This window comes from Coturnix japonica, chromosome 20 (genome assembly GCF_054131305.1).
Source record: "Coturnix japonica strain WE chromosome 20, WE-NBRP24, whole genome shotgun sequence".
Lineage (NCBI taxonomy): Eukaryota > Metazoa > Chordata > Aves > Galliformes > Phasianidae > Coturnix > Coturnix japonica.
In genome coordinates, this window is record NC_140682.1 from 8,629,758 (window position 1) to 8,653,275 (window position 23,518).

Genomic DNA, 23,518 nt, shown 5'->3' on the forward strand with positions numbered 1-23,518 from the left:
GAACTCAAGTAGCATACCAAAGCATCCTAAAGTAGTAGTTTGGCCATTGATAAGCATGCAGATGCATTAAGTCGAAGGGATGTTCCCATTAACTATTTTTAACTCTAGTTCATTCTCAAAGGGCTCTAAGTTAACTCAGTGGTTACTTACGATTCTATACGTTGCACTTTCTCCATTTCACTCTTTTCCTTTTCCCGAAGAGAATGTTTCATCTGCTCCAAGCTTTCATTTAAAGCCAAACTTTTGAGCTGTTCTTCCAAAGCTTCTACTAACTGATCTCTCTCCTCACACCACTTTTGAAGATTACGGTCCTTTTCCTCCAGCTGGGCAACAAGTCTTTCCTAAATGAAGAACAGATGAACAGTGAACATCACCTACTACACACTGAACTGTTCTAACACTTCGGTAGTTAGCACCGTTTTACAGTCTTAGTAAATGTATGATCTCTTCAAGATCCACAGGAGCTCTAGAACTAGTTGCACTACAAACTTACAGAAGCAAAACCATGCTTCTATTAGACAACCTACATTACTCTCCTTGTGAAAAAATATTAGTATTATTTAAGAACTTCAATTTGCTCATTTAATGATTACCAATGAGCTTTAGGAAAATAAAGTCACAAAGTGATAATAATACTAAGCTCCTCATGTCCTTCTATGCTGCTTGCAGGTCCAGAAAGTCGGGACTAACTACTTCCAGATGTAAAAAAAGCTTTGCAGAATGTACAGATTCACATGTTTAAGAAGTTACATGACAAGAGCCCAGCAAACAGCTCAAGTGACTTTGTTATCAGTCACTATTTGGAAAGTGATAAAGGAGCAAAACTGTGGCCGTTTGACCAAGTATTTTTATTCAGTATCTGGAGAGAAGTTTGTGGGGTTTCTTTAGAAACTCAATTGCCTTTTCTTCTTTATAAAGGCTTAAAGGCCTTCTGCTTTGCAGAAAAGAGAACAAACAAAAGCTATTGTACAAAATACTTTCTTAGCCTCATTAAATAGTGATCTATTTTTCAACTGTAATTTTCTTAGTGCTGTCCCACATACGTGACATTTCATTATGCACTTATGAAAGATCTTTCTTTTTGTGGCCCCCCCATTCCTTCCTTTTCCAAATCAAGCAGTTCTCATATGGGCTTTGCTGCATAAGAAAGCAAGGGGACTTGGACAAGCTGCTCTTATGCACCCTTACTGTTAATACTTGGTATGTAGTTGTCTCCAAACTACAGGCACCAGACAACTCTGCCAGGACCTCATCACTTACAGTTTCTGCTTGTTGCTTTCCATAATGTTGTCGGTCCTCAGCAAATTGTTTCATTTCTTTGTTGCGAAGATTCTCTGCTTCTTTTATCTGATTTAGGAGCTCTTCTTTCTCCTCCAGCCACTTTTTTCTATCAGTTTGATACTTAGTCTCACTTTCCTGTTTCAAAGAAACCAAAAATGAAATAGTGAGTCATTAAGGAAAAAAAGTCTTAAAAGCCAGGTCATCATTAAATAGACTTGTTTCTGCAAGATAACAGAAACATTAGCAGTTTTTACTACAGAATATTCCCAAAGGCAGGTATTGGATAATCATTAGTTCTTTTCCATTAAAAAATAATCATTTCCAGTATTTCTTATTCAGACTGGAGAGCCTCCATAAAACATCTCTTTTTCTTTATAAATGTTCACACAAGCTTTACAGAACTTACACCAAAAGTCAGTATAAGAAAAACTCTTTTAACTTAAAAACTTCTAACACTTTACGCTGCCTTGCAGCAGTTGTAGAAAAACTTGCAGCTCCTTTAGGGTTGAAAGACAAAGAAAAGCAACACAGTTTACACTGTAGGAGTAGTCTCCTTTCCTATCAAACCTACTGGCAGACATTCTCATATATAGGACAGAGCACCTGAGAAACTGCTTGGAAAAAATAAAAGTCTTTTAACCAAGGAAAAGTAGTAGACCCGCAGCCCAACAAAAAAGGCTTCCTGGTGATAAAGTTAGATGATGATTTCGATAGCTTATATTAGTTGCCCAAGCAACTAACAGAAAACAGTTTTGACAAATACACCGTAAGTTACAATTTGCTTTGAGTTAGTATTCCTTTCTTGCAAACAACAATTGTATAAGTATACTCTGCTTATAGCACATTGACGTGGTATAGAATGAAGCAATGAATGTTCAACTTTCCCCTCTTCTTGAAAAAGTGAATTGGCTCTGCGCATTAAAAAAAATATCATGAATAAGCTTACTCAAGGTGAAGGAGGAAAGAAGTTCAGAACCATTCCACTAACAGAGTGGATGTAACCTATTGTATACTCACTTAGAAAACTCCCACTGCCAGCCCATTACTTTTATTTAAAAAAACAAACAAACAACAACAACAAAAAATAACATCAGATGGGATAAGACAACTAACTGTTCAGAGGCCAGCAAAAGAAGCATTGCTCATGGCAGCATAATGTAGGGAAGGCTACACTTCCTATACTATGGGGGCATCAGTGATGCCATTCTTAACGTACCACAAAAAAGCTGCACCTGGTCCCTATTGCATGTTGCACTGCAGCTTTTACAGGAAGTTTCTGTAATCAATATAACAGTTTACTTTATTAAGTTACAACTTTGAAGTTAAGTTACCTCCAGCTCTTTTTGCAGCTTTATTAATTCTGTATTGTTTTCATTCAAATTTGCCTCATCACTTTCGTTGTTCTTTTGCTGCCAGTCACTATTGCTCTGGTATTCCAGCTCACTGTATTTCTGTTTCCATGCAATCAGTTCTACTCAATACACAAAATGAGGTTAGATAGCATATCATTTCAAATATATATTTGAAATACCACACCAATGACTTTTTACTAAAGCCGCTTCAGTTTTATCTGCTACAGACATAAAGAAATAACAGAAGCCTTTAACTACAAGAGATTTGTTGTTTACTATGGAACGTTAATGCCTAAGTAACAGTCACATGAAAATGGAAGTGGCTATCACAGTACGTCTAAACCCCTTTTGCATCCCTGCTCCCTTTCCCTGGAAAGATTACCTGAAGCTAATTTTTCATTCTCTTCTAACTGAGCTTGAAGCATTTCATCTTGTTCAAGCTGCATTTCCTCTTGTTCTTCTAATGTCATCCGCATAACTTCAATTGTTCTATCCCTTGCACACAGATCTGAAGGTTTGAAAATTTACAGATGAACTCCCTACTAGCTCCCATTATTCTCAAATCAAGATTCTCCCATGACCAAAAGCTCTTTTAAAAGAAATAGAGCATCTCCATTGAAATATTTACATACAAATATATGCAGACATGTTTTAAAATCGAAACACAGAAGACTCAAAGTCATTAGCAATGTGACAACATTTACACGGATATTCCACACACACACACACACACACACAAATAATGGCTGACCGTCACATAGTTGGTCATAGTCTTTGGAGATATCTTCCATCCTCTCAGTTTCCACCAGCTCCTATATTTCATGTTGAAAGAAAAGCATACACAGTAAAAACAAGCAGAATCTTTAAGACAGCCTAGAATTAATAAGTTTTTCATATAGCATAAATAAGGACTCAAGCTGATAAAAAGAGTTTATGGTAAGACATTTCAATTAACATATCGTGATGTCACTCAACAAGATCAGGTTATATGCATGTATTACATATGTATTTACTATGCAGATTATTGTATTTAAAGCAATCTGCCAGTGCTCTGTAGTGACTAATTATTTGAATATCTTTCATGGTCTACCGCTAATTTCAGTTGGCCACTTTCATTTTGCTCCAATTTTTTTTTTTTTTTTGACCTTTTTCCTGTTGCTTGGAAAACCTGCATCATTCATTTAATAAAAATTAAGAGCAAGTAAAATACCTGCTTAAGTTGTTGGATATAGAAGTCTTTATAATCCAGCTCATCCTTAAAATAGTTAATAACCCTTCCAAGTTCATACGTCTTGATCCTGAGGGATTCCTCCACAGAACGCATCGTGGACACCTGTAATGTAAGCACAGCTCACGGTTCATTAAAAGACTTCTGTAATCCAACCTGGCCAAATACTTCTTTGTTAAATAAAGAGGAATTCACAAACAAGTGCTGAGTAGGAAAATGACAGCAAGTGCAAGGTTACCAAGGAAGACATGAATTCATTTTTAAGCTTCAATTTTCCACCCCAAGCACACCCAATAAACTTTCAGACTAAGATCCTGCAAAATGGGTTTTAAAATATCTTCTTGTTTAATAATTAAATTTTAACTATTAACATCACTGAAGCTGAAATTGAAGAAAAAAAATATACATGCTTATATTAAAGAGCCTCTGGAAATTAGTCTATTTCTCTTCAAGTAAATAGCATTCTTCCCAGTTATCAGCGTTTTTTCACAAGACTTAGGTTTTAGGCTTTGGAGTTACAAACCTCGCTTTGTACTTGCTGAATTTGTTTCTCGGCATCAGAATGTTTGTCTTTTAGATCTGCATACTCTTCTTCTTTCCTCTGCAAATCTTTTTTCAAATTCAGTACAAGGGCAGAACTCTCAGAAAGAATATTTTCTAGCCTTATGTTAAAAATAAAGAGACAAAGAACATTATTGTTACACATCTCATGGAAACAGCAATTACAGCTTAATCCATGCCCTGCCTGTTGGTTTCTATTTGTAAATAGACTCTTAAATCTATCTAGACCAGTGACAAGATTTAAACAACTACTTTTGAATTTCAGCTTGCTTCTCATAATCAGATTCTGAAGCAATAAATTATTCAGATGCTATTCTGAGGGATGTACAACAAAACCACCAGCAATCCCCATATTATTCTTTATTTCCTTGCACACTCCTGTTTTCCCTTGGAACTCAAGTAGCATACCAAAGCATCCTAAAGTAGTAGTTTGGCCATTGATAAGCATGCAGATGCATTAAGTCGAAGGGATGTTCCCATTAACTATTTTTAACTCTAGTTCATTCTCAAAGGGCTCTAAGTTAACTCAGTGGTTACTTACGATTCTATACGTTGCACTTTCTCCATTTCACTCTTTTCCTTTTCCCGAAGAGAGTGTTTCATCTGCTCCAAGCTGTTTTTAAGCTGCATAACTTCTTGAATCAGATTTGCTTCTTTGCTACTTAACTCTTCAAACTTTTTGTCATCTTTTGACTTCTCCTGCAGAGTTGCTGTAACTGTCTCCAGATTAACAATAATAGATTCTTTTTCTTTAAGTAATTCATTGAGTTTTGATACATTGTCTTCCATTGTCTTGTAAGCCTCCAGGCGATATTCAAGCTCTCTTATTTTTACCTCACAGTTGGCAACTTCCTCCTGAAATTGTGCAATCACTCTCTGATCTTCTGCAGTCTTTTCTTCAAAGTCCTGAGTTTTCTTTTCTATTTGCTCATGTAACTGATTCACAAGATCTTCTTCCTGACTAGTGTGAGTTGTAATCTCACATAGCTTCATTACAAGTTGACGATTATGATTTTCAGCATTATTCAGTCCCGCCTTTAGGTTTTCATTGTCTTGAAGCAGTGCTTTGATGTGCTGACTTTTTTGTGAGGAAACATCAACAATATTTCTGCATACTTCCCAAATCCTTTCAAGACTATAGTTAAAGGAGAGGTCCTGCACAAGATCTGAGATGGAAGAAGTCTGTGACTGAATGCATGCAGAACTAATTTGAGATGTCCCTGGCTCATCTTTTTCAGAGTCTGAGGAATCCTTTACACTGACAAAGTCAGTACCGATGGCGTGAAACACTAAGTGACATTTGTATAATTCATCTAATTTGGTCCGCATTTCTTTTACTTGTGACACTTTATCAATTATATATTCTTTGGCAACTTCTATGTTGTTAGTTAGTTGGGCATTTTTGTTTTCAAGTGTCATATTTATAGATTTCTGTTCATCCAGTTCAGAAGCAATTTCCCGATAGTCAGCTTGACCCTGCAGAATTTGTTCACGGAGGGCATCAGCTGTTTCTTCAGAAAAAGAAAGCTCAATACACAGGCTTGTTACCTGCTTACTGAAATCTTCTTTTTTATTTTTTTCTCTTCCGCATTGTTCTTCAAGCACAGCTAAATGACGTTCCAAGATTTCAGTTCTTTCCCTCAGTGCTAGTACTTCCTTTCGGTACGCGGAGCACTTTTGTTTCATGTGTTCAATTGTCCTTTGCTCTACAGTGTTCTTTTTCTTTCTCTCATTTACAACTACTGTAAAACAAACAAACAAACAAACCAAAAAAAAAGGGGGAAAAGGAATGTAGCTCAGATTGATTAAAATCATTATTACATAGCAGTTCACAACACCAAGTAGCAACTTCTAAGTGAAACACTGTCGTAATATGCAAGCCATGCCCTCACATCACATAGTATTTGATACTAGTGAAGGAATTAAAGTCCTCTGGACACGTAATCAGGTGCCTCAGATTTCTATACAGAATTAAGAGCAAAAGGTTTTCAGTCTGGAAGAACACTTTTACCATGGCACTACTCAAACCTTCCACTCCACACCAGTAGAAAATCTAATTAGATTTAAGAAACATGGGAACGAGATAGATAATTCACAGCTATATTCTTTCTATCTTCCGTGCTTCAGCAATCCCTATAAGGCAGCCAGGAATCACTCCATCTACATCTAAATGGTAGATAAACAGTTCTCTAAGAAATTTCATTCCAACTCACAGTCCTCTTACTTTCAAAAGAAAGATAAAACCCTGGACAAGTTGATCACTTAAGTGTTGATATCTGTCTCTCTTATTCAGTTCATCTCTAAACAAAATATGAGGATTCCTACTTCTGTCCACACTTACTCTTTTGCATATAAAGTTCACTCATAAAGTTGTACAAATTTGCAGATTCAAGTTTCCATAAATATTCCATTAGCTTGGGGCTGTTTTTTTCTTTAACTGGTGAGCAATTAGCTAAAATCACATGCATTTTCTTTCTATCAAAAGCAACTTCTGCTGTATTTCATCATTGCTTTAGAATCCAGTTATGTCCATTCCATAATATGCATACTTTAAGTATTAAAAAATATAAATATAAGTCAAGACTTACTAGGGATTGGGTCACCACAACAATATATTCAATGGTGATTCTTGTACAGTCCTTTTATTACTACAATGCAGAATTTTATAGTGCCCACGTGCAGCCTGCATTACATACAGATTCACATGTACTGCATGGAAACAGCCTCTTAACTCATCTAAGGAGTTTTATATACAGCCCTCAACTGATTTAAAAGTCATACTGAAGAAACAGCAGTGGCATATTCCACCCCAAACCAGGTTTTGGGTTTTGACTGCTCACCCAGCAACACTAGTGAGGGGAATATGATTTATAAGTAATCTAAACACTTTATGCTGAAAACAACAAGCAAGCACTAAAGCAAGATAAATAAGACTAGGGAGAAGATGTGTAATGTTCAGTCTAGAAGCTCCTTACAGAGGAAGTAGGGAAAAAGCATTATTACAGAGCATAGGAAACAAGACCTAAAAGCTCAGAGAATGGTGTAAATACCCTGAACTTGAAGCTGAGATAACCTAGCATCTCCTAAAACACTTTTGCTCGTGCTACTTATATAACTAATTCTACAAAAGAACCAGCACAACATACCTGTGCTCATTGTTCTACTGTGTATATTTAACATAGCTAAAGAATATATATTAAGCAGTTTTTGAAATTGGACGCTATTAATACTCACAAATAGAAGAAAATTTTAACATGATTGAATACTCAGTACTTCTTAACAGAAAACTTCATGCTGACATTGTGACTATCAGCTACCCATTTTAATTCCTATGTGGAGCATTGCTGTCATTAATTGTTAAATGAGAGCTTTGGTCATATGATTAGAACAAACCCACTACTATTTGGAGTATGGAGGAGTCCACATCCCTCCCTCAGTCTCTGGTAAGATGCTTATATGTGATGCCATTCAGTGGTCACATTAGGATTCAATATTTATGCCAAATAAAGGCAGCAGGGACAAATCATCCAAGAACAGCATCTCATCCAAAGAAGGCCTTGACTTTCTCCCTTGGACATATTTTGCAAGAGGAATACAAGAAAGGAAGGGACTACAGCTAAGGTTTAGATTTTCCCTTCTACATTGTATATGCCTTCCGTAATTCTAGGAACACTGATGCTCAGCTGTGCCCAGAAGTGAAGTTAAATGCATCAGAGCTTATCCAAACCATTTTGCTCAAATATTGCCCATGAGCGAGCAATTAGCAGGTCGTCAACAATTTTGATAGTTGCTTCAGGAAAAACAAAACAAACAAACAAAAAAAAGCACTTGAGCAGCTGATGCTACTCAGAAGATCAGCAACAGCAGTTGAAACAATCCTAAAGAAACTGCTTTAAAACTATTACCAAATCTGCAAGTGCATCAACAGATGAGGAAAAAGCAGCAAAAAGGAAAAAAATAGTGCAAAAAAATTTATTCTTAAGCATTCAAAAATGAACAGCATAGGACCTTCTGAAAAAGGGATATTTACATAACAGTTACTTCTATTTACAGTTTAACACAGTGGCTTTTCTCCTTATACCATAAGGTACGCGCTTCACAGCCTTTTGCTTCCTATCCGGAATAGGAAGCAATTTATTGTTTTGGAAGACACCCTGTTCAACGATGGAAGAAACTGTACCTTTCTTTGGAGGTGGCTCTTCCACAGTAGGCTTATCTTCATCAGAACTGCGCTTTCTTCCCACTTCCAACTCAGTTTTCTCTTGTTTCAGTGCTTTAACTGAAAGCACTGAAAATTGGCTGCTTTCAGTTCCTTTATTAGTGTTCTCTTCTGCCGGTTCTGCTTTAATGGTAGTTAAATGGTAGGTAGTCTTTTCCTGTATTGATATAAGATCAGTTACATTGAAGCTTAACAAAAGGAGCACTTAAGTCTCAGTAATCTTCTGTAGGCAAATATTTACACAAAACCATACAGCTAAAATATTTACCCGGTGACTCTATAGACATCAGTTACAAATCTCAATAGCAGACAGAACAAGTACACCTTCAGATAATGACAAGTGCAATACTCGGTAGAGTATACAAGGGAAAGCAAGAGCCTAGCAGGTTACAAAGTAAAAGACTTGCACACAATCAAGAGTTTACCGGTTTATCACGGAATTTCCTGTTTCCAAGAAGTCAACAAAATTACAAACATGGTCAAAAAGCAAATGGTCAGCTCTCATACAAGTTCATCACATCACACTTCTGCTAAGCTGCTAAAATCACTTTCATCGTGACAGATATAATCCAACCTTAAAGCTTAGTCAGCTCTGTCACGCATATTTTAGATTGTGCCCTTGACCACAAGTGAAGCTTCCTTACTTACAAGATGACGATTGTTAAGCCATGCTGGCACTGCCAAGGACTGATTATTCATCTTTAGTAGCTTATGAAAAGAAAAGCCTCAGAAGTGTTCAGGCCACACAATCTCACAGATAGAGTTGGAGCCTTGTTCTTGGAAGAAGTAATAGGTGAGGACATGACTACTCATCACAGTCAGCTTTAATACCATGGAAATACTAAGTTGCAGTGATGCAGACAGTCAAAGACTAAGAATGGTCAAGTTGCTAAGCTTACAAGGTTAGAGATCTGAGTGACAGAATTAACTATAAATGTTTTCAGAGCTACTTCAGGCTACCAAACATCAAAAAATGAACAAAAACCACCAGAAGTGGTATGCACACATACTTAATCAAGCTAGTCTTCACATATTCAGTAGCTTGCAGTACATTAGTCAGGATAAAGTTTTATGGACTGCATAGAACGTGGAGATATCCTGACCATTCCTACTCGTACTTCCAACTCTACTCAACATACTTTTACTGTTGCTCTTCCTCTGATGTAGGAGTGTGAGGCAGGAGTTAGTGGAACACGCTGATATTTTTGTTGTTTGTGTTAACAACAACTACCTTCAGATAAATTTGAATTGTTTACAATTTCAAGCGAGTACCAGCTACATACAGAAAATCAGTTTTCCAAAAATGTGTTGATTACAAGCATAGAATTAGTGTTTTTCATTTTTTGTATATGGCTACGGAGATGTGTAAAACTCACATAATCTTTTACTTTTTCTTCTAAATGAGATTTTAAGTCTTGTAGCTCTGTAATAATGTCATCTTTCTGCACCTTGATTGAGATTGGAAATAAAAAATAAAAAAAATTCAGTCATCAGTTTCTAATGTAGTGTTAAGTAGCTGAATTACACAATGCATTAAAGGCAAATTCAGTTAAGCTAAGCTCGGTAAGAAATCTATTAATTGAGCCTACTGGAATAGCATTTTAAGCTACCACAAGTTGGTATTAATTAATTAATTAATTAAAACAATTTTACACAACATCTTGATAAAGTTACCTCAGTTGCTTCTTTAAGTTGCTCAACAGACTCATCCAATTTAATCATCTGCATTTCAAAGTCTGTAACACACAGAAAAGGTTGTATTACATAAGTAACCAATAGATAGTTTATTAAGTAATCAATTTTTCCAGATATTCTAATGTTTAGGTAGCTTTTGAACAGATGAATTAATTTGCATGTGGTCTTCACTTATTTGGAGTGATTCAAAAGTTTTCTATATTTCTTGGAACGAAAACATTGCATCAACAAGACATAAAGAAGAGTAGAGATTACTATATAAAAGTAAAAATCAAGATATAGACATTTAACCCCATACTTACAAAAGCGTAAAGCTGCTAGTTGCAGTTTAAAGGAGAGGGGAAAAAAAAAAAAGAAATAACCAAAAACCGTGGAATTGCTGAACCTGAATATACACAAGGAACAAACTATCATTTATCTACAGGCTATGGTTCCAAAGGTAGAACATCTCCTCTAATTCCTACTCAAACTGGTTATTTCTATTTTAGATTAATGAACTATTTCTGTCTTCTACCTTTCACATCGCATAACTCACCTTTGTTCTTCTGCATCAGCTCTTCTTCAGTTTTAAGTAGTTTGGTGTTTTTCTCTGTTAGCTCTTCTTTGGTCTCCATCAGTTCAAAGTTAGTTTTCTCCAGCTGCTTTTCAAACCAGCCAGTATCTTCCTTCGGGTCCTCAAGGGATACAATGGAACTATGTGCTGCCTCAGCTTGCTCTTTAATATCCATGACATCATAATGCACAGAATCAAGAATGCCCTCAGGATCAACACAGGTGTCAGGCACTATGCTATGTTCTCCACCCTGAAACGTAATTTATAATCAGTTAAAACTGGTGAATAGCTGACTACATAATAGCTGTTATTTCTACACATAGTCTGGATAGCCACTATGAACACAGCCATACAAGAAGTTTTTAATTTCAGCTTCAAAACCCACCTCACAAATTCACATACAACATGACAGTGATTCATATGGGGGGAAGATAAGTGGCATTCTAGTAACAGCTAATATATTTTATAGTATTTGATGTTTGGTCACTACTTAAACCAGTTTTCAAGAAATTACAAAAGAGTTATTGCAGACTCCAATCCTGCTTTTAACCTCAAGAGTTTCACTAGGCCAACAATGTACAAGAACTGCCACTTCATGCAGCCATAGATTTCTGCTTTTTTTATGTTTTGAGTTTCCAGTTGCATTCAATGCAACTGATCATCATCTTTTCAGTTCTTTGTCTTGCAGCGCCACATCACCCTCATAGGCTGCTCCCTCTACTTTCACACTTAACCTCTTTCAGATAAGGCCACAATCCAAGGGCACACATCCATCAATTGTGCTTCAAACACAAACTCTCAGCACTTCAAAGTTTTCCATCAAGACTGTAGCACTGATCTGACAGCTTAACTTCTTCAGTGTTATATCATAGCACTCACTCCTACCCATTCCGCTTAACCCCCACTTTCCCACTGAAGCATCTGATGGCCATAACACAGCTTTTCAAACTCTTTACTGCTCCACTTCTTTTGTCAACACTTGAACTGGACAATATTCAAAATTACAACAGCAGCAACATATGGGGTAGCTGGATTTGCTTTCCTACATGGGATCATATTTTGAGAAGAGAGAAAAATTAAGTAAATAGCATAAAATCTCCTCCAGATGTAACAAGTTGCTTCTTGTTAGGTTGAATACTTTTTAGGAATGAGATTCTCAGAAGATGCTTCTGCCCTCACGCCCCAAAGAAACACAAAGACCCCAGTAGAGATTTTTAGAAAACTCTGTAGGAAAATTAAGCTCAACTAAAACACTAAATTAAAAATCCTGACTGCTGTATGGAGACAAACACCCAGATTCACTACAGATACTACACAAATAGATTCATATTCTTAGAAGAACAGAATTTTTTCTTTAAATGCAAATCATAAGTACTGATCAACAAAATAGACTACAACATACTCACTTTTTGTGCAATAGCTGAGAATCTTAGCACATTGAGTGTTTCTTCATAGGTTGAAGCACACTGGCTGATGTTTGCTAACATGTGTATCTTCCCTTTTCCACTGAAGAATCCCTGAAGAAAGTGTGTTAACTTACTTTCACGAAACGGTATGTGCTGCTGCACCCTTTGAAGACAAAAACCACAACAAATCCCATTAGCAGAAGTTAACAGCTTCATTTCAATGTGAGAGCTATCCAAGTGGAAGACAACACATTAATAACTGCACTAGTCTTTAAATCATTTTGAGCTGTGGGTTGTTTTGAATTTAATCTTTTTGCTAGTTTGCAGACAGGTTGTATGATTGTTCCAGCTACTATGCAGCCATTATCTTCTTAGACAACCCACGAGAACATTTAAAACAAAAAGTACATTCAACATCCAGCCTAAGATAGGTCATACAGCCTCACGTTAGCTTAAATTCTCTCTCACCTTTCTCTTTCCCTTACCACATCTGGCAAACTGACCTATCTACTTCTAAGAAAACAGTACCCAACAAAATCAGAGATAACCACTCTCTCAGTATATTGTCTCTAGGAAAGGACAATAGTAAATACTTTGGAAATAAAGAAGCATATACTTATCACAACATCTCTGGTGTTTCCTAAACCAAGGTTAAGTCACTGAATCAAACAGCTGGTGATGTACAGAAAATTAGGAGAGAACTCCTGAAGCGTGACTAAACACACTGTTCTCTAGTGAGGTTACCTGCTGGACTCTTTACAGCTACTGAATTCTGCCAACAGAGCTAAAAGCTTCACATAGCTACGCTCCTGTCACAACACACGTGACCCATAAGTAGCTTTAGTGTTGGAGTGGTAAATGAGTTCTTATTTTAAAGAAAATTACTATCAAAGTCATCACTACATTTCCCCCATATTGTTAAAATTTCAAGTGATCAGGACCAACAAATAAAACAGTTCTGAATAAATCAAAGCACTTTAAGCAGCAGCTAATTTTAAGGAATCCTTCTTCCCTAGAAAGGACAGACAGATAAGAGACTAATCCAGTAGCAAGGCCTATTTTCATCTACTTTTAAGCATAACAGAATTTGAATAGGCTACCAGGCACAGTGTGGCATTTCATGAACACAGAGCTCACCTAATCTTCGGGACAGAAAGACACCTTCAAATGAGAATCAGCAGAGAATTCTGCAATTATATCCAGCTGTGACTGTAAATAAATACTACATTGTTTAAAATACAGAAAGCTCTGTCTGCACTCATTTAGAGCACAACCTCAGACAGAAGTAGCAAGCAGGCTTTCTTCTCTCTGAATTTGGTTAGCTAGATCAGAAAGAATGATGAAGTTGCATCAAGGTTTGGAAAAAAATATATATATATGTATATATGTAATTATATATATCTATATGTATATATGTAATTATATATATCTATATATAATTTTTCTTTTCCAAATTATATATATATAATATATATATTCTGACCATGTCTCTTGGCTAGGACAAAGCACAGCAATATCCCTGAGGAAAACTGTTACAGCAGAACTAAATGATAAATGCAACTAACTAACAAAGGAGGAAAAGGTCTAACATTTCACACATTTAAAGTGAAAATAGTGAAAACAAATTTTATAATCTGCCCCAGGACTTGTTTGAGAAGGCAAGGCCAGAAAAAAAAAAACCAAAAAAACCACAACGCTAATTTGCTTAAGTCTATGATAACACATTCAGAAATTTAGAACTGGAATGGTTTTATTTGAAAAAACAAACAAACAAACAAAAAACAACAACAAAAAGAAGGCAAGTTTATAGATCACTTTCTTAGATCATTAAGTCTTCACACATCTGCAGAAGCCTACAGATAGTTTTCACTCATAACATAGTTTCGTACTCTGCATTTTAAACAATAGTTTAAACATTGTACATGATATCTGAAATCTACAACTAGTTTACAGTTTGTACAAGGACTTACTTTGACTGCTGACTGATCTTGAGTGCACTAATACACTTGCTTAGAGTTAGGAGAGATGCATTGATATTTCCACTCTCTTTCAGTCTGTCACCTTCATTGCACGTCTTGGTATTCCTTTCTGAACCAGCAAGATCACACAGTGATAATCTGAAGGCAGATAAGGAAAATTAAGTTTTCTTGCCTTTGAATGTACATTGATTATTATCATTTCCAACACAACCACTCCTCCTAGAGGAACAATTTCTTGAACCCTTTCATGCTTTTTAATGTTGCTTTCCTAGTGAAGTTGCACACTACTTCCTGCCAAACTCTTTTCCAACACAGCTTCCATTTTTCTGCCATATTCTTCCTTCTGAGGATTTACATTAGTTCAGAAGTTGAGTGAGAAGGATAAAGGAACACTGTGTGGAACAGTGGGCACAAGATATAGAACAGCATTACAACTTGATGGTTTAGTACTGCATAATGACAGGAAATGGGGAACCACCACTCATACAGGAGGCTGTATCAGGGAACCTAGTGTCCGTAGCCCAATATCAATACATCAATACTGAAAGTAACTGACAATTTCATCCTAAAAGAAGAAGGGAACTCTGCTCTGAACTTACTCATTGACTCGTGTCACTCGTGGCATTTCAAGGTCTTCAATTCTTAGTACCTTAATTGTAAATATACTGTGGCTAAAAGGAGAAATGAAGCAAGGTCAATAGCCAGAAATACACACATTTTCTAAAATCTGTAACATCTGTTCAAAACACTGCTGGATTTATTCCAGATTCAATTAACAATAATTCTACTAGATGCATTAAACCTTTTAAAGAGACATTCCGTCTTGGTTTATTTTGCTTTTCTTCCCCCTCATGAACCACCATTACTTACATGGAAGAAGGCTTAGTTGTTTTGTTGAGAGTTTTTGATAAAACACTTAGCTTTTGTATGCACTTATCTGCTTGAAGGACTAATCCTTCTAGTTCAAAGCACTAGAATCACAAACTGTCACAAAATATCACATGGAACACTAGATATCAAGCCTTTTTAAAGCCTCTTCCCCGAAAAAAAGCCATAAACAATATTTTCATTCATCCCTCTTCCCCACACTATGTTACACCCAATGTTAGTGAAAGTTTCCCACCTTCAGCTGGAGCAAGTATTTAGCTTTGTGCTTGCAAAACTCCGGTGTTTCTGTCCCAGTTTAAAAAGTCTGAAAGCTTCTTTAGAATTAGAAATCTGAACCCACTGCAAACCTTTCAAAAGAAGGAAAAGTGATTTTTGCAAGCTTCGCTAGCAAAAGAGAAAGTGAACAAGAAATAAGGTATACAAACTAAGAACATTTAGTTAAGACAATAAAATACTTCATTAACTCTGCCTCAAACATACGACAAGCTGATGGCAGATAAGACTAAGATTATTCCTCCCACAGAAAAGGGCAAGGTATAGTATAGCACAACAGTTTATCCTACCAGTATACTAAAGTATGCTCCATCCAAATTAAGCAAGCAGCCTTAGTACTGAAAGTACAAAAGCTAAGTTCTTAAACTACAGAAGCCGAAAGTTTGTATTCATTGGTGCAGAAGTCAATCTGAGAAGTTTTTTGTTTTAGCTTGTAGTTTTTATTGGGGATGGGTTATCTGGATTTTGTCTGCATTATAACGACTGTATGGCTCTCATTTTCAAGGATGATGAAGGCAGTGGAGTTCACACAGGCTTTATGGGCAAAGTACAGGAATAAGGAGAATACTGTTGAAGATGCAGATACGTACATGTAGCTTGTTGCCTTCACATTCAAGCAGACACTTCTAGAGCTACACTGAACACATTTAAGAGTTTTCTATCTCAGAAGAAACATGTTACACTATTCCATGACAAGCTTGGCAGTTTGCAAAGTATTCTAGTTACCTTTTACGTAAGAATATCCCTTGATGTCTCGAGCAAGGCAAAGTGTCCTTTTTTTTCTGTCATTTGATAAAGGAGCCAGTAAATCATAAAAACATTCATTGTAAATCTCAAAAAATGAAACCCAGAGAACTTCACAAAATCATCTATAGATAATCTGCTAAGTTGGTCTGATCCTTCTGAGAGATTTTCTGCACCTGCAAAGTAGAAAATATTACAAGTCAATGTAGAGACAGTAAAACTAGCTGCATTTAAAAATAAGTAATAGTTAAGCTTACAGCTTAAAACTTTTCCCAGAACATAAACACAGAGAATCCCCACCTCTCATACAAACACCAAGTATCTGGAAGTCAAGACGCTTGCCCTACACATTTGCAAAGACACGCCTGCTATAAAGCTTGCTTTTTCACTTCCAAAACCCAATCTAACATCTATAGTTGGGTTAGAAATATTCAGAACTCTTCAGTCTTTACAATATAGAGAACTGAACTAGTAAGGACACTTCGTTCTGACTTTTTAGGGAAAAAAAAGTATTTAGTGAGTTCTTAAGTGCCCTAAAGGCCTGTCGGAAAACCACTAGGGATCTTATCAGAAATCATACTCTTTTTCTTTGTTTTACTTTCACCTCATAAAACCAGGTTATGATAGATGTCCCAGTAGTCTCCTAGCCATTTTATTCCTTCTGTTTTCTGCCCAGATGTCCTGCCCATTATTCCGTTCTGTTACAAATAAAAGCTAAATAATCCTTTTATTATCAGCATTAGCCAAAAAAGCCAGTCGTTGACCTTACAGAAGCTTTTCTAATTGCTACTGTTTAATATAAAACATACCCTTAGAATCAGCTGGGGATTTGTCATTAGTGCTGTTGTGATGGTCTACCTACGAAAGAAAACAGAGACTTTAGGATTTATTATTGATGTACAGCACCAATACACCACTGGTTGCTTCTATTTATTTATTTATTTATTTATTTATTTTAAAAGCAGCTGTATTGCTCTACCAGAAAACAATACAGTATAGTTCCAAGGTGCCAACACAAAAATCCTGGCTACACGTTTTGACTGGTTTCACCTTACTACTCATTTCTGACAATTCCTTTACTATAAGATCTGATGCATTTCAGCTTCCTGATTCAGAAAGAAAAAGAACAAATAGGGAGAGAATCCCCAACAGGAAAAGGAGTTATTTAATAAGATGATTTTCAATAGCCCATTTATAATCTGCATTTTACCCTTCACGAATCTTGGACTCCTGAAATATTTTTCTTATTGGGATTTTCTTAATTCAGGACTTCCATATCCTATGGCTTATTAGGTCAACTCTCAGAAAAGGAAGTTAAGGTAGAATACTTGATCACTTAATGTAGATAAGCAGCTTATTATTTCTTAACTCAGGCTATCAAAGTGTTACACAAATGAAGTTATGACTAAATTTTGTAAATATAATATTTTTAAGTAGTTTGGTCATAGAAAATACAGAATAGCTCCCAACATGTAGATCTCATGATGTTCATAGATGTATACTCAGTTCCCAGGCTTCAGGTTGTGTTGCTTTTTTATAGAGCACAAAAGTAGAAAGAAATTCTCATCTACTGAAGAGGAGGAATCTCACCTACCAGATACAGTATGCTTAGAAGTAAAACTTTTAACATAGAAGTTTTCATCTACATGACACTCACCCAGATCTGGCTTTGTATAGTCAGCAAAGCTTGTACCTACTTAGCTTATAAGGTCAAGTATTTTACCTAGGAACACGGGTCTTGAAACTAGAGGAGGCACCTATATCGCACGATCACATCTTAACTCTCTAATGGAGTAGGATGAGATCAGCATATAGCTGTCCACTGCATTTTCTTTCCACATACTCACTAAACCTAGAACAGTTTTACACATCTTTGGTTCATGTAGAAGACAGGTGTTGTTTTTCCCCGAAATACTTAAATATCATTGGAGCCAGACTTCATACTCAGCTGTGCTCTTGAAATAATTCAGAAGGAATTTTACTGCCACCTGCCTTTCACACTGTGAAGTCCACACTTAACCACCTCATCAGTAAGATCAAGTTAACATACTCCACAACTAAAATACCCCAGTGTGGTGTAGCACACCACTAATAAGATGCTTCATTCTTTTTCAGCAGGAACAGAAAGACAAATAGAAAACTGTGTGTAAATACAGAACCCTCTTTCATTACAGAATGGAAAGGATAACACTGAACTATCACAAGATGCATGTACTCATCATTTCTTTATAAAGTAGTTTCCTACCTCTTTTGTCAGACGAAGCAACGAATTTTTAAGAGCAATTTCTTCTCTCACTTTGTCATTAGTCAGTTTTACGTAATCTCTCCACCGAATAGGTTTCAGATCCATTTTTGTGTATAGCCTTCCTCCAACAGTTTTAAACAACATATCCATCGTCCTTGGCAAAATACCAACATCATCTTCTGTCCCTGTAAGCAATACACAAAAGAAGGGCCAGGTTACTATTGTAAGCAACATATAAACATAAATGAAGACAAAGATAACTGATTCTAATCTCAAAGTATACACAAAGAATTTAGAGGCCAGTTACAGTCTGAAGCAATGTTTGCAGTGTTACTAGACTGTTCCCTGAAAAATACTGGCTTTAAGCAACAGCTCACATCCCATTCCTTAGACATTACAGGGCATCACTTTAAAACAGCCAGAATATTCTGCATAAGCTTAGCCTTAAGAAGAAAAAATAACCCACAGCAAACTCCCACATGTAACAGACGTGCAGATTTTCAACTGTTTACCAGGCTCCCTTCCCGCTCTGAAACAACCCTGAAATAACAACCAGAGTGATGTCTCTGCTACAACATTCCCTTCGTCCCACAAACCCTATTTAGAAATATCTACCAGTCTCATAAAAACTGTTAGAGTAACTCAGCTCCTTTCCCATTGCCTTTTCTTGGAGCACACAACTACCTCCACATCTTGCCTACTTCACGCCTTAGTTTTTCCACTGTCACTAAATACCAAGCAAGCTTCAGTGTTTTAAAGTCAGTCATGAACACAAGAGAGGACAATACGCAGAAGAATTTCTATAGTGCTGTATGGAAGGTGCATAGAAAGATTATTTTTGAACATACTACCCTGTTGATTCTTAATATTTAAGTCCTAAAAAGGTATTACTATGGGAAAGTCTTCAGCTCCACGCATATAAAACTATTGGAAATACATAGTAACAGAACACTAAATAACAGAAATAAGGGGAACTTGTTTCCTGTGAACCCAATCGTTTCATTTGTTATGACAATATTAAACATAAAAAACAACTGCTCCCAGCCAGAAAGGACATTTATGTATTATTTCTGTACTACTAAATCTCAGGGAACACAATCTTCTATGCTGCTGTTATTACTAAAATCAGAAATTTGAAAAAAGATTGAAATACCTTGATCAAATGTTTCAGAATGTTTAATTTCTGCCTACAATAAATCAAACAAACTCAGACATACTTTGCCTTCAAATAAAGAACAGCATTTAAGATGCACGCATTTATAGTAGGAACAAAAACCAAAGTTATTGTAGTGTATGCTGTCTTACACACTTGTAAATTTAGTAATATTTGTTATGGAAGAAGACGACTTTTCAAGGCTACTAGTATTCAAAAGAAGGCAACGTACAAGGCCTGTTGAGTAACTAGGTAAGAAGTCATAACATCTCTCTCTTCTAGAAGTAGTTCTCACTTTAAGAAATTAATTCAAGGAAAAAGCATTTCTGCTCATACCTTGGAATGTGTAAGTTTTCCCAGCATTTGTAACGCCATACGTAAAAACAAGGCAATTACATCCTTCTAAGAACTCTTTCACTGGTTGCTTCACAGTACCTTCAAAGAATTCTTCTTGAGTTGCTTCAGGTCCAAACACCTGAATGTTACCAAGAAGCTGGTTAATCTCTTTATTTTGTTTAAGCAATATTTAGGTACTTGTAAGGAGTCAGATACACGTTGATAATTCTAAAGACAGTTAAGAAAAACTTGTTTGCTTTATATGAAGTAACAGAAGACAAGCAACTTTTTCCATAAATAACTTAAAATCATTTAAAGACAATTAATTTACCTGTGAAAAGGTGAACTTCTGTGTTGCCTGTCCTAAAGTTTTATCGCTCATTCTTCCCAATGAGCTCTTAGGGGACTTCAGTATAATGCCTGTTGAGTCCTCAAGTGAAACACATCCCTATTACAAGGAAGCACAAGTAATGCAGGCATGAAAAAAGTTTTAAAAGGTTATCTTACAGGAAAGAAAACATATATACTTTAAGGGTTGTTTTTTTGTTTATGATTAAATAAATGCCTTACCTGTGACCCATTTGCTCTCTCCCGTGCCGTAAAGGGTTTAATACGCAGGCAAACTTGTATGTGTCCCCTAGGCTCCAAACTAGACCTCTAAAATTAAAGAGCTGGAAGTTAGAAATCTGACTAGATCCTCTGTTTGATGATTAGCACATTAAAGCAGCATTATTTTCATCATCCTATTGTAACAGACTCATTTGTTAACACAGGAAGTAATAATATTTTACTGTTTTCACAAGTGCTTTGGACCCTGCTAAACTTCTTAGTCAGAGCCTAGAATTTCAGAACAAGTACTACTGCAACACACTCCTGTACTGCATTCAGGCCAACTATAAACAAAAGTACTCCATTATTGTGCTTCTGAGACAATGTTAGCTTCATCCACTGATACCGGTGCTCCTCATAAGGTATCAAAGCAACACCACACATCTTGGTCTAGTCTATGCGCAGTCTAAAAGCATAGTGAAGATGATTTTCATCTTCTCTGTAAGATTCTAATGCTTCTTATAAAGAAAAGAATTAAGTTTATTTTTTTTTGGAGAAACAAGCTGCCTTTGTGGTCCTGAGGACTCCTTTTTGTCACCTGTTGGGCACAGCAAGAGAGCTTTTCTTGTACAAATCTATGCCCTGTGTACCTTTCTCGATCCCAAAACCTAGAGTTGTGGTGCAGACACTGGATGCTGACCAGAGCAGTATAAGAACAGAAGAGGGGAAAAGCAGATACAGGTAAGACACCTAAAAGAAAGAAAAAGAGCAGAAGAGAAGGAAGGATACGGTTAAGAACAAAGGACAGAAGATGGAAAGTGCTATAGAGGATTGGACTGGACATGAGCAGATCAGAGCTACACCAAGGTGTGGCTTCTCCCTGTGTCCCTATCCACCACTGGCAACATCCCCCAATGACAGGGATGATGCTGCCCCAGCAGCTGATGGGGTTGTGGTCTGGGGTTATGTTCTATGCAGAGCCTCCAGAACCTGCTACAGACCCCCAGTTCCCTGACACTTCTTTTTTTTCCAGGTGCCTGCACACAAGGAACAGGTGTTCCCTATGCCCAGCATGCTGGTAATTAGTGTGGGCAATTACTGTGTGGGAATTGGGGGAGGGAAATTCAGGGGTGAGATAGTGAGGATGAATTGGAGGGGGCTGGGAAATTGTTTGGGTGGGACTGTAGAGATCAGGCATGACTGCTAGGATGGGGGATATTTGGTTGGAAATACTGTCATTTCTATTACTCATTGCTTTGTATGATAAGTTATTAAATGCTTTATGTTCCCTCTGCTACATCTTGCTTGCAGTCATTTGTGCAGTGACAAAGGTCCTCAGCTCTACATGCCCCTCCAGGGCAGGATGGAGCACCACAGATGGCAGTGTTCCACAGCTGCCACCAGCAGCCCCAGCTCGTCCCTCCACACCTGAGGTGTGAGTGGCTGTGAGAGGAATGTCTCTGTGGAAGTGCAGCTCATTCCTCCCCTCTGATGGGGGCAGAAGGCATCTGCATTTCCCTCATGGCTCTTATTTCCTGTGTTACTGTGGCAAATGAGCTGAGCCACTGTGCCTCCCTACTATGGCAAGCTCTGCAGCTCTGCCACTGTCTTTATACTCAGCTGTTCCTGTGTGTAATGCTCCACACTTGGACCCTGCAGAGCCCAAAGGCCTCCTTGGCTGCTGTTACTCACCTGGACATTGAGGGTGCTGGGTCTCCAGTCTGTACCTGCTTCCAGGTGTCACTTGCAAGACACTGCGAGTCCACCTGGTTGGAACTGCAGTCAACAAACACAAATGTGAAAGAAATAAGAAAGGATTCTTTCATTTCACAGGCTTTCATCTCCATTGAAAGATGTTCTGCTGTGCAGCACAGCTGGGAGCATTTCATATGTGCAAAAAAGGGGGATAGGCCCTGGCTGTGCCGGGCCCCAAAGCAGCCCCGACTGTGCTGGGTTCCCCTCTCACCTGGGCCCTGCAGTGGCCTCAGCTGTGCCTGGTCCCCCTCTGCTCTGGGCCCTGAGCTGGCCCCAGCTGTGCCTGGTCCTCCTCCATCCTGGGCCCCAAGGCCCTGCCTCTGCCTGCTCCCCCTCTGCTCTGGGCCCTGAGCTGGCCCTAACTGTGCCAGGCCCCCCTCTGGCACAGGCCCTGCCTCAAGCCCCGCCCCCTGTGGGCAGCAGTGCTAGTGCCTGTTGGTTTTGCTCTCTTCCCTCTTCTTTCCCTGTTCTCTTCACAAATGCTTTCAGATCCCCCAGGATGACGTGCACTGACACTGCTGCCTTCTTCCTGCACAAACTTTCTGGGCAGCTCAGCTTTTTCTACAGAGCAGCGTGCCTTTGGAAGTGCTTGGAGGATGTAAACTAACAGCAAGAGAACACTGAGCTCTTCTGGGTCTTTCTAGGCATGGCAAAGAGACAGGAGAGAGTGCTCAGCCTCGAGTGGTTGCTTGTATGCAGAAATCACAGTTGTCAACATCTGTGCTGTTTTGCTGTAGGCAGTAGTGTGTGACAAGAAGCCTACAATTATCAATTTAGTGAACGTAATTAATTGTAACAGTTCCCCTTTCTTCTTCCCATGACACTTGGGTTATGGAGTTCTCCTATGCTATGTGCCGGTGTAATACCTCTGAGCCACAGCACTGTTGCGTTTAGCAAAGCTCATGGCAACAGGCTTTGGCCAACCTCAGAGCTACGTAGATGATGATAAGATATCCGATGATAGGAGGGAAAATGAACAAGCTCCAAGGTAAGTGTTGTTTTTTCCTTCTAGTCAGCACGCCATCACTAAATCTTCCATGCTGTGACTTTTATCTTGATAGTGATGATCCCTTAACCTCACACCTTTAGCACAGCACTTTCTGTGGAGATTCCCACCAGTGACAAAGTATTAGTGCCGCTTTTCTGCCTGTTTCTTTTTTGTCTGTATTTTCCAGAATGTGGGTATTTCTATATAGGGCTGCATGAAGGGGTGCGTGTGTGATGGAAGAGTGAAGGAAGTCCACTGCAGATCTGTGCTTACTGCAGAAATGGCACCATGCTGTAGCAGCAAAAAGGCAAGT

The 23,518-nt window shown here is 37.7% G+C and overlaps 1 pseudogene across 1 annotated transcript; it reads right to left on the bottom strand.

Moving 5' to 3' along the window:
- Positions 1–134: 134 nt before the first annotated feature.
- LOC146757583 (kinesin-like protein KIF20B) lies at positions 135–23,495 on the bottom strand (annotated as a pseudogene). Its single transcript, XR_014936074.1, has 19 exons — positions 23,479–23,495; positions 22,155–22,170; positions 20,484–20,570; positions 20,245–20,361; positions 19,914–20,052; positions 18,410–18,609; positions 16,989–17,037; positions 15,398–15,509; positions 14,874–14,945; positions 14,266–14,412; positions 12,299–12,458; positions 4,964–6,159; positions 4,385–4,523; positions 3,844–3,966; positions 3,385–3,445; positions 3,016–3,141; positions 2,613–2,752; positions 1,261–1,416; positions 135–341 (listed from the first exon to the last, which is right to left on the bottom strand). The product of XR_014936074.1 is annotated as a kinesin-like protein KIF20B (transcript).
- Between the last annotated feature and the right edge of the window lie 23 nt (positions 23,496–23,518).